A 7886-nucleotide genomic window follows, 5' to 3' on the forward strand; every position below is an offset into this window, starting at 1 on the left:
AAAACTTTAAATTTTTTTTAAAGTAGGTAAAGTGTATAATCATATCTAGGCATACAACTAGAACAAATAAGAAAACCACCACACTAAAATCTCATGATGACAACTTAGAACATCTTTAGCCTCTAAGAAATTTGTATTTCTCCATTAATGTTAAAGCCTATAGATGCTTTTTTCTCTGTCAAAAGCTCATTTAAAAAATATATATATCTGATCCTGCTAAACCCTGGGGCCAGCTCAGGATTTCTTTATCATCAATTAGAGCTACAATAATTTTCCAGTGATTTCAATTCTGATCACACCCCTGAGGGAACTAAGCTGCTTGGGTGGGGTGGAAAGCAAAGAGCTTTGTACGAAAATTCTAGTACTGAGAAGTCTCTGGCAAGCCAAAATAGCTGGAAGAGCAGCATAGAGAAATTCATATGAACCTGGGACTAGATTATATGATGAGTTTGCTCTTCCAGAAAACTAGCAACCATTTGCCAAAATGAATTATCCCACAGATGACCCCAACAGCCAAAGCAGCATAAAATCCTCAGTAGAGACCAAAATTTGAGCACCATTTTTTCCTGAAATATAGATATTTGTGTATTTGTGTGTACATACATATATCCTGAAATATATATTACATATATACAGGTGTGTGTGTGTGTGTGTGTGTGTGTGTGTATAGTATAAGTTGTAAATGATAACAGTAAGCTAAAATTCTTTTAGGTATCTAAGTCTTTTCATGAGTCCAAATACAATAATCAATGACTATACAAGAACTTAAAAAAACATCTAATACATAAGACACCAAAATTAAAACATGAAGAAAGAAGAGGTAAGATAGAGAAAATGTTTATGTACAAAGTTCTTTAAGAAGGGAAACAAGGTAATGACCTGTTGCCATTATTGCACATGTCACAAGCATAAGAACAGATGGTGCCTTCTTGCATGGGATGGAATTTAATGAAACCCTGGGAAGTTCCACTCCCTGAATTAAAAAATATATATCACCCTATTAGCTTGTCTCACTACCTGAGAATGTCCACATTAGGTCCTTTTTTTTTCAGGTTTAGGCATTTATCTATTAAGGTACTCAAAGTCAACAAATTAACAAAGAAAGCCAGAATCAACACAAAATATTTGCTCTAGAGAAATGTAATAGTAATAACATTCCAAATAATATGATACTTGGGCTTATATGACGTTTAATTACACAGAACGCTACACTAAGTATTCCAGGTATGTTATGTCATTTAATCCACACTATGAGGAAAGTAATATTGTTATTCTCCTCTCAATGGGGACACTGAGGTTGCAAGGTTGTAAAGAACTTGGGTAAGTTCTTACAACTTGTCAGTTCTAAATTGAAACTCGTTATATATGTAAATATTCTGACCATAAAATAAGAAATGATATATTCATTTAACCAATGAGTAGAATTAGGGGTGACTATTGCCAAAACAATATAATACTTTTCACAGGGGGGAAAAATCAGCATTCTTTAGAGAAACTGGCATACTTGAATGTTAAGAAAGAGAGGTTGTTAGCAATGGACATTTGTGAGAAAATTATAACTAAACCATTCTGAAATCAGACTTTATATTCCTGAATAACATGATCATTGCCACAAGGTATTTTGTATCCATTCTTCCATGACATGGGTAGAATGAAAATATTTCTTAAATTTCTCTTAAATATTAAGAGTAATGTTAGGCACCAGTATTACTTAGGGCTAGATCTGTTTCAGTGGCATAAAATCCAAAATAAACCCACAATAAACAAAATAAACAAAAACAATAACATAGGTAGGTGTGAGTGATTCACAGTATAATTAAATTGAATAATCCCAGGAATCCAGTTTCCTTTTTTACTTGTTATTCTGCTCTGGTTTTCACTTAATGGTTCAAATAGCTGTTGGAGTTCCATCCATTATATATCCTTATTCCAGCTATCAAGTGGAAGTTGCAGAAGAGGGACACATACCCACTCTCTTTATTCTAAGGGCCACATATTCTAAGGGTCACATGCTCCACTTCCATGTTTATCTCTCTATCAATTACCTGTTGCTACACAATGAATTACTCCGACATTTAACAGTTTTAAACAAGTCATGGTTCTGTGGACCAAGAATCCAAGCTTGGCTTAGCTGCTATCTCATGAAGTCTCACAAGGTTAACATAAAAATGTTGGTGAGGTTTTGGTCTCATCTGAAAGCTCAACTGGGGACAAAACAAATCTTCCAAGCTCACTCACACAACACTTGACAAGATCCGCAGTCCTTTGCTGGCAGTTGGTTGGAGGACTCCTTCTTAGTTCCTTTCTCTCAAATCTGATCTTATTGGTCAGTTATAAATCATATGGGCAAACCTGAAATAAAGTTTATATTCCAGGGTGCCACTTGGCAAAATAAAACTAATGATTCTACTACTAAGAAAAGATAATATATGATATTAGGGAACAATTAATGGTTTCTACCATAGACATTTTATACATTTTATTCCATATATTTTTATAATTGTAAGCAATATTAGCCCCATTACACAGAACTTTAAGGTTCTGCCTTGGTTAAGTAATTTCCTAAAATTACAAACCAACTAGTCTAGGTGGAGAAAAGAAAGAATATAATGAATAGAAAACCCCCTGGTCAAAGAGTGTCAATCACCCTAATCTTCCACTCTACACAGTGCAGTTACTTCCTATTTCCCATATATTCCACACACTCTTGTTTCGACATGAATCCAGCTGCCATGCAGATAAGTGTACAGCCTTGCTCAATTGTTAGTCATTTTTAAGGATTGTGATTATTTGTGGCATTGTCATGGTATAACCTCACCAACAGGAATCAAGTAACCAAGGAAATGATACAATCTGTTTAACTAATGAGAGGGAACCAGCTGGAATATAAATTTTTTGATGGTAGCATACATAAAACTTTTTGATTTCCAAATGTACAGAGGTGATAGTTTATTTTATCTAAGATGACCAAGATACTGTCATTAACACACTGATAATTTGTACAGATACGTGCAATGTCAAAGTAAATAAACTTCTAACAGTGAAATCACTATGCCCCTGAATATCCAAATGGCTGCTTCAATAAAATCTTCATGGATAACTCTAATGAGAAAAGAAAATTATTGTCTATAGTTTTCTATCCTATATAATGTCAGTGTCAATTTCATAACCAAAGATTGAAAATATTAAAATTGGTTTGTAAAAAGAAAGTAGTATTCCAGTTTTCTATTGAGCTTATATTTTCAGACCTTTAACCCCTCCCTAAACTAACTAACCCCTTGCCACCAGAATCCTTAAGACCTGGAATTCTTGTCTCCTGGAATCCTTGTTTGCACCTTTCGTTTCCTTTGGTTGTTCATATCCCACTGTGACCACCTGTATAGTTTCATCTTGATTTTTTTCTATTGTTGGCATTGTTGGTTTTTTTCCACCTTCCCCTTGATTTTTCTTCCTCCAATTCCTTCTTTCCTCTGTATGACCCTCCTATGACAGTGAGGAACAGATCACTTCTCTGTGATAGACTGAAAAGAGAATGGACAAACATATCCATGTTCCTTTTACCCCATATCAATTCTGTTCTCTGCCTGTATGTCCATTGGTCTGCCCACTGAGCATGGACTAGGTCTCAAATGATTCCTTATGTCTAGTAAATTTGATAGGGAAATTTTTAGAGAACTGTCTCTGAATTTCTCGGTATATATTAAAAGGGAAACAACCCAACCCCCACCCCCCATAATCTACATACTCTTACATGCTAGGTTCACCATCTATACTTAGTTGCTTTGCAGAATCAACTGTATGTTTTAAAACTGTATGTTTAAAAACCGGGTGGATATGTAAGTCACTAATGTTTATAAGCATCACAGAAAAATGTTTTAACTGATGTTACAATGTAGAAAGACTCTGCTTTGGCTACAACTTCGGTGATATGTTCTGTACCCTTTGCCCCATATTGGTAATAAAACCATGTTTGTAATAGAATTTTGACAGTCTTTTAATTCTGGCAGGGCTTCCATGACTGTCCTAAAAGACAAAAGAAATCTAGAGCATATGGGATACTTGGAAGACAATGCCTAGTTTGAAAGGCAAGAATATCACTGAGACATGAAAACCTCATTTATGAATTATAATGACAGATGAAGTTGATATCACTAAATTTATGTGCTTGTCAAATATTCTAAAAGCAAAACTTGGAAGAAAATTCCTATGTTAAGGTCCACATATGGAAACCACCAGGCTTGTTGTATCTAAGTCCTGCCTTGTTAGGAAATGGTCTATCAATTTTGCCTAAACATATTAAAATATGAAGGGCTATTCAAAGCCAACAGAAATGTCAACGTGCTGAGAAAAGGTTATCAGAAGTGCCAGTGTATTTATTTGGAGACTTTTCACAGGAGTGCACAGCTGTTCCTGTAACCTTAACCAAACAATCTGGGCCTATCTCTGTGAAGGTCGCTTCTTCCAACAAGTGTGCAGTTCCATGAATGACCCCATAAGGAGCACTGGGCAATGTCGTATGTGGCCTGATCCCATTGTAAATTTACCTGCCATTGTAATCATCATTTCAAACAAGCTACAAAACCCAGGAGAAAGTAAACAGGAGATCTTGCCATTTTGAAAAGTTATGATTCAATAAGTATAACAAAATAGAAGTTCTACTTGAATGAATCTTTATTGAAGTTACAGTGATCACCTACAATGGGAATGGTGGAGAGGGACCTACAATTTATTAAGTATCTACTCTGTTTCAAGTAGTGTGTATGTGTTCCTTGTATATTTATCTTATCTTTCAATATTTATGTTCTGTAGAATTATTACATTTTTATGGAGAAGAAATTGGGGCTTAACAAAGTAAAGGGACTGAGCCAATGGAACTACATAGCTAGAAAGTGACAGAATTCAGAATCCAATCCAACATAGCCTGACTCCAGGAGCAAAGCTCACTCTGAGTCTCAGTCAAAGGGAAAGACCCATGAAGTTTTTTCTTAACATCTCTGCTTTTGAAAAGATAGTCGATTAATGCTCCGAATTACATTTGTGTTTCACATATATTGTCTCCTTAAATTCCCATGATAACCCCACGAGGCAGGTGTCAGTATTCCCAACAAATTATGTTCTTTTGATTGACAGAGGATGTTAACCTTTGAGCAGAGATAGTTCGTCTCATGTAGCTTTTCAGTTTAGTGAGTTAAAAGGCTACCAGACTTAGAGAATTTCCCATTTGAGAAGACAAAAAAAAAAAAAGAAAATTAAGAAAATCCACTCAAATCTTTGAATGCTTTAAACAAATTTAAAGGTATTCTTTTTAAGACAGTAAGATAAATTTCTCAATTTTTATCTAAATGCATAAATAGGTACTTATAAGTAAGTTCCAACCTCATCTCTGTATTCAAAATTAGAAATAATTTGTGGAGGAGAGGAAATTAACAACTTTAAATGGCCTTCAAAAGAATATCCAATTGAATTTTTTAAAAGAAGAGAGAGCCGCTGAAAAGAAAACTCTACAACATGGGATGTAAGGTAGGAAAAAATGAGGTCAAATAAGAAATAACAATCCCGTGGAAACCACTGCAATCAGAAATGTCTAATGCAATATCCTGCAATGCAGGTTGGGTTAGGCCACCTGGGTATGCTTTGAATCGGGATCAATAGGCAAAATTGTTAGGTTTACCCAACCTGGGTTCCTAGATGGGGTCACCCAACTCCAGAAATATTCAAGGTATTTCCTCCCCTGTCCTTCCTATTTCAATTTCCCTATTCTGTGTCTCATTCCTTCTGTAGCCTATTTGCTATGAAATACGATGTTAACGTCATCTAAGCAAAGAATAATTGGCTTAGTAGGACTAGGGTTTATTAGTCTCCAGGTATATACACATTTTAGCAGGGATTTTTGAGACAAACTTGACCCAAGCAATGAAGCCATACTTACAGTGAGAATTTCAGGCATCAATGCAAGCTGACTAGAGAGCCAATGGGGGACCAGGAGAGGGTCTTAGCCTCTTTCAATGTATATCATGGAAGCCTATATAGAGTCAATATAGGCATGTCTGAGAGTGCCATGTTAAAGTTGATAAACTGTACTACTGAATAAATGCAATGATAAGGTTAAAGAAGAACTAACAAGCTCAATACTAATCAGCTCTTAAGAGAGGAGAGAAGAAAGAAAATTTATTTCCCAATCATAAACATTTCTCATCTCACATAAGCAGCAAGCACATTTTTTGTCACTTGCAAAGAAAGAACAAAAAGAGGGCCCGGGAGGAGGGAACCATAAGCGAGGCAGCTTCCCAATCAGAGACCAGACCTAATGAAATGTCTCCAAGCACAAGAGCAATGTTTTTCCTGCTCTACTCTTGTCAACCTATACCCTCCCCATCCTGTCAAGGGCTGAGCTCCTTATCATTAGACTTAGCTAGCTGGGAAATATATATATATATATATATATATATGACACGAGTTTCTAGTTTAAAAATGCAAAAAAAAAAAAAAAACACCAAGATTCAAGATTAACATTTCTTCATAGGAAGGCAAGCTTCTGAGCCAAGAATGAATTAATCAGGGAGTCCTGAGAATTAAGACAACTCCTTTACCCAAGAGAAGGAGGGTGTTAACCAGAATGTAGCAAACATATCCTATCTATTTACATAAACCTCATCCTTAAATGACATCTTATACACAGCCAAGTCTCTCATTTCATCTTCCATAGCCAGCTAGCTAATCAGTTAGCTAACCTAACCTCAGTACTGAGACATAATGGGGGTTAGCAAGACCCTTCATTTCATCCATCACACTGCTAACAGCCAAGTGAGCAAGTAGTTTACATAGAAAGAGACTAGCAGTAAAACAAAAAGAGCCAAATAAAAATGGAAAAACATGTTAAAAGTCCATCAAATCATCAAGTTGGAAATAAAACCAAAATAGAATGTTTTTTTTTATTAGAATTTTGGTAGAAAATATTTAGAGGGTAGGGTCTGATATCCCAAATATATGTTCAGAGAATATTTTCCATTCACTGAAATTTAGCTTAACTTGATTCTGTAACAATACATATATTGCATATAACATCTTCACCCTCCACTAGAAAAAAAAAAAACAGCTATATGTCACAGTGAAGCTGTACAATATCAATCTAGTATTACTTTTATGTTTGTTAGAAATCACCAAAATAAAGTACTTGTGTCAGTGAGTTTGAGGTTTTCTTCCTATGACGGTTTTAAAGATATTTACAAAAAGATTAAAATATCGTAACTTAGATTTTCATTTTACTTATAATTTTAGTATACTTAATATTTGAAGAATATTCACCCCAAGCAAAAAAATCTCTCATGAGTTAGGGTCCTCATTTTCATAGATGATATTGCATTCCAAGCCAAGGGCACAGACCAAATCTAGCCAAGTGAGCAAAAAAACTTTAAAAAGTAATTTGGTAGCCAGAAAAGGCTGTACAAATATCATTGAAATTTTCCCTAAGGGAAAATTCACTGTTTGGATGTGTGTTTGTAAAAGTAAACAGAAAACCTCCCATGACTAGTATTACTTAAGAAATAATGTTATGGACAGACCAAACATGAAAGCTAATGTGATGATGAAAAAATATATATGGCCATCCTGAGAAAACCAGAAATATTGCTGAGAATTGCAACTGTGCACAAAATAAATGGGTGATATTTTTAACAAGACATCGGGAGTCTAACGAATGGTATCTTTGAGACTAGCACTCAAGTTTGGCTAAGGGGGTTAGAGCTACAGGGTACAATATGATTAATGTACTAAGACCCTTCTCGTCCAAATTGCCCCCTCCAAAGGGGAAGTTAAAGAAGGGGAGAAACAGGGACCTAGTAAAATTTATTCTTCAGAGGAATATATTGAAATAAACTCACGATCTT

The sequence above is a fragment of the Condylura cristata genome, unplaced genomic scaffold (assembly GCF_000260355.1).
Source record: "Condylura cristata isolate star-nosed mole 26May11 unplaced genomic scaffold, ConCri1.0 scaffold00019, whole genome shotgun sequence".
In the NCBI taxonomy this organism is placed as follows: Eukaryota; Metazoa; Chordata; class Mammalia; order Eulipotyphla; family Talpidae; genus Condylura; species Condylura cristata.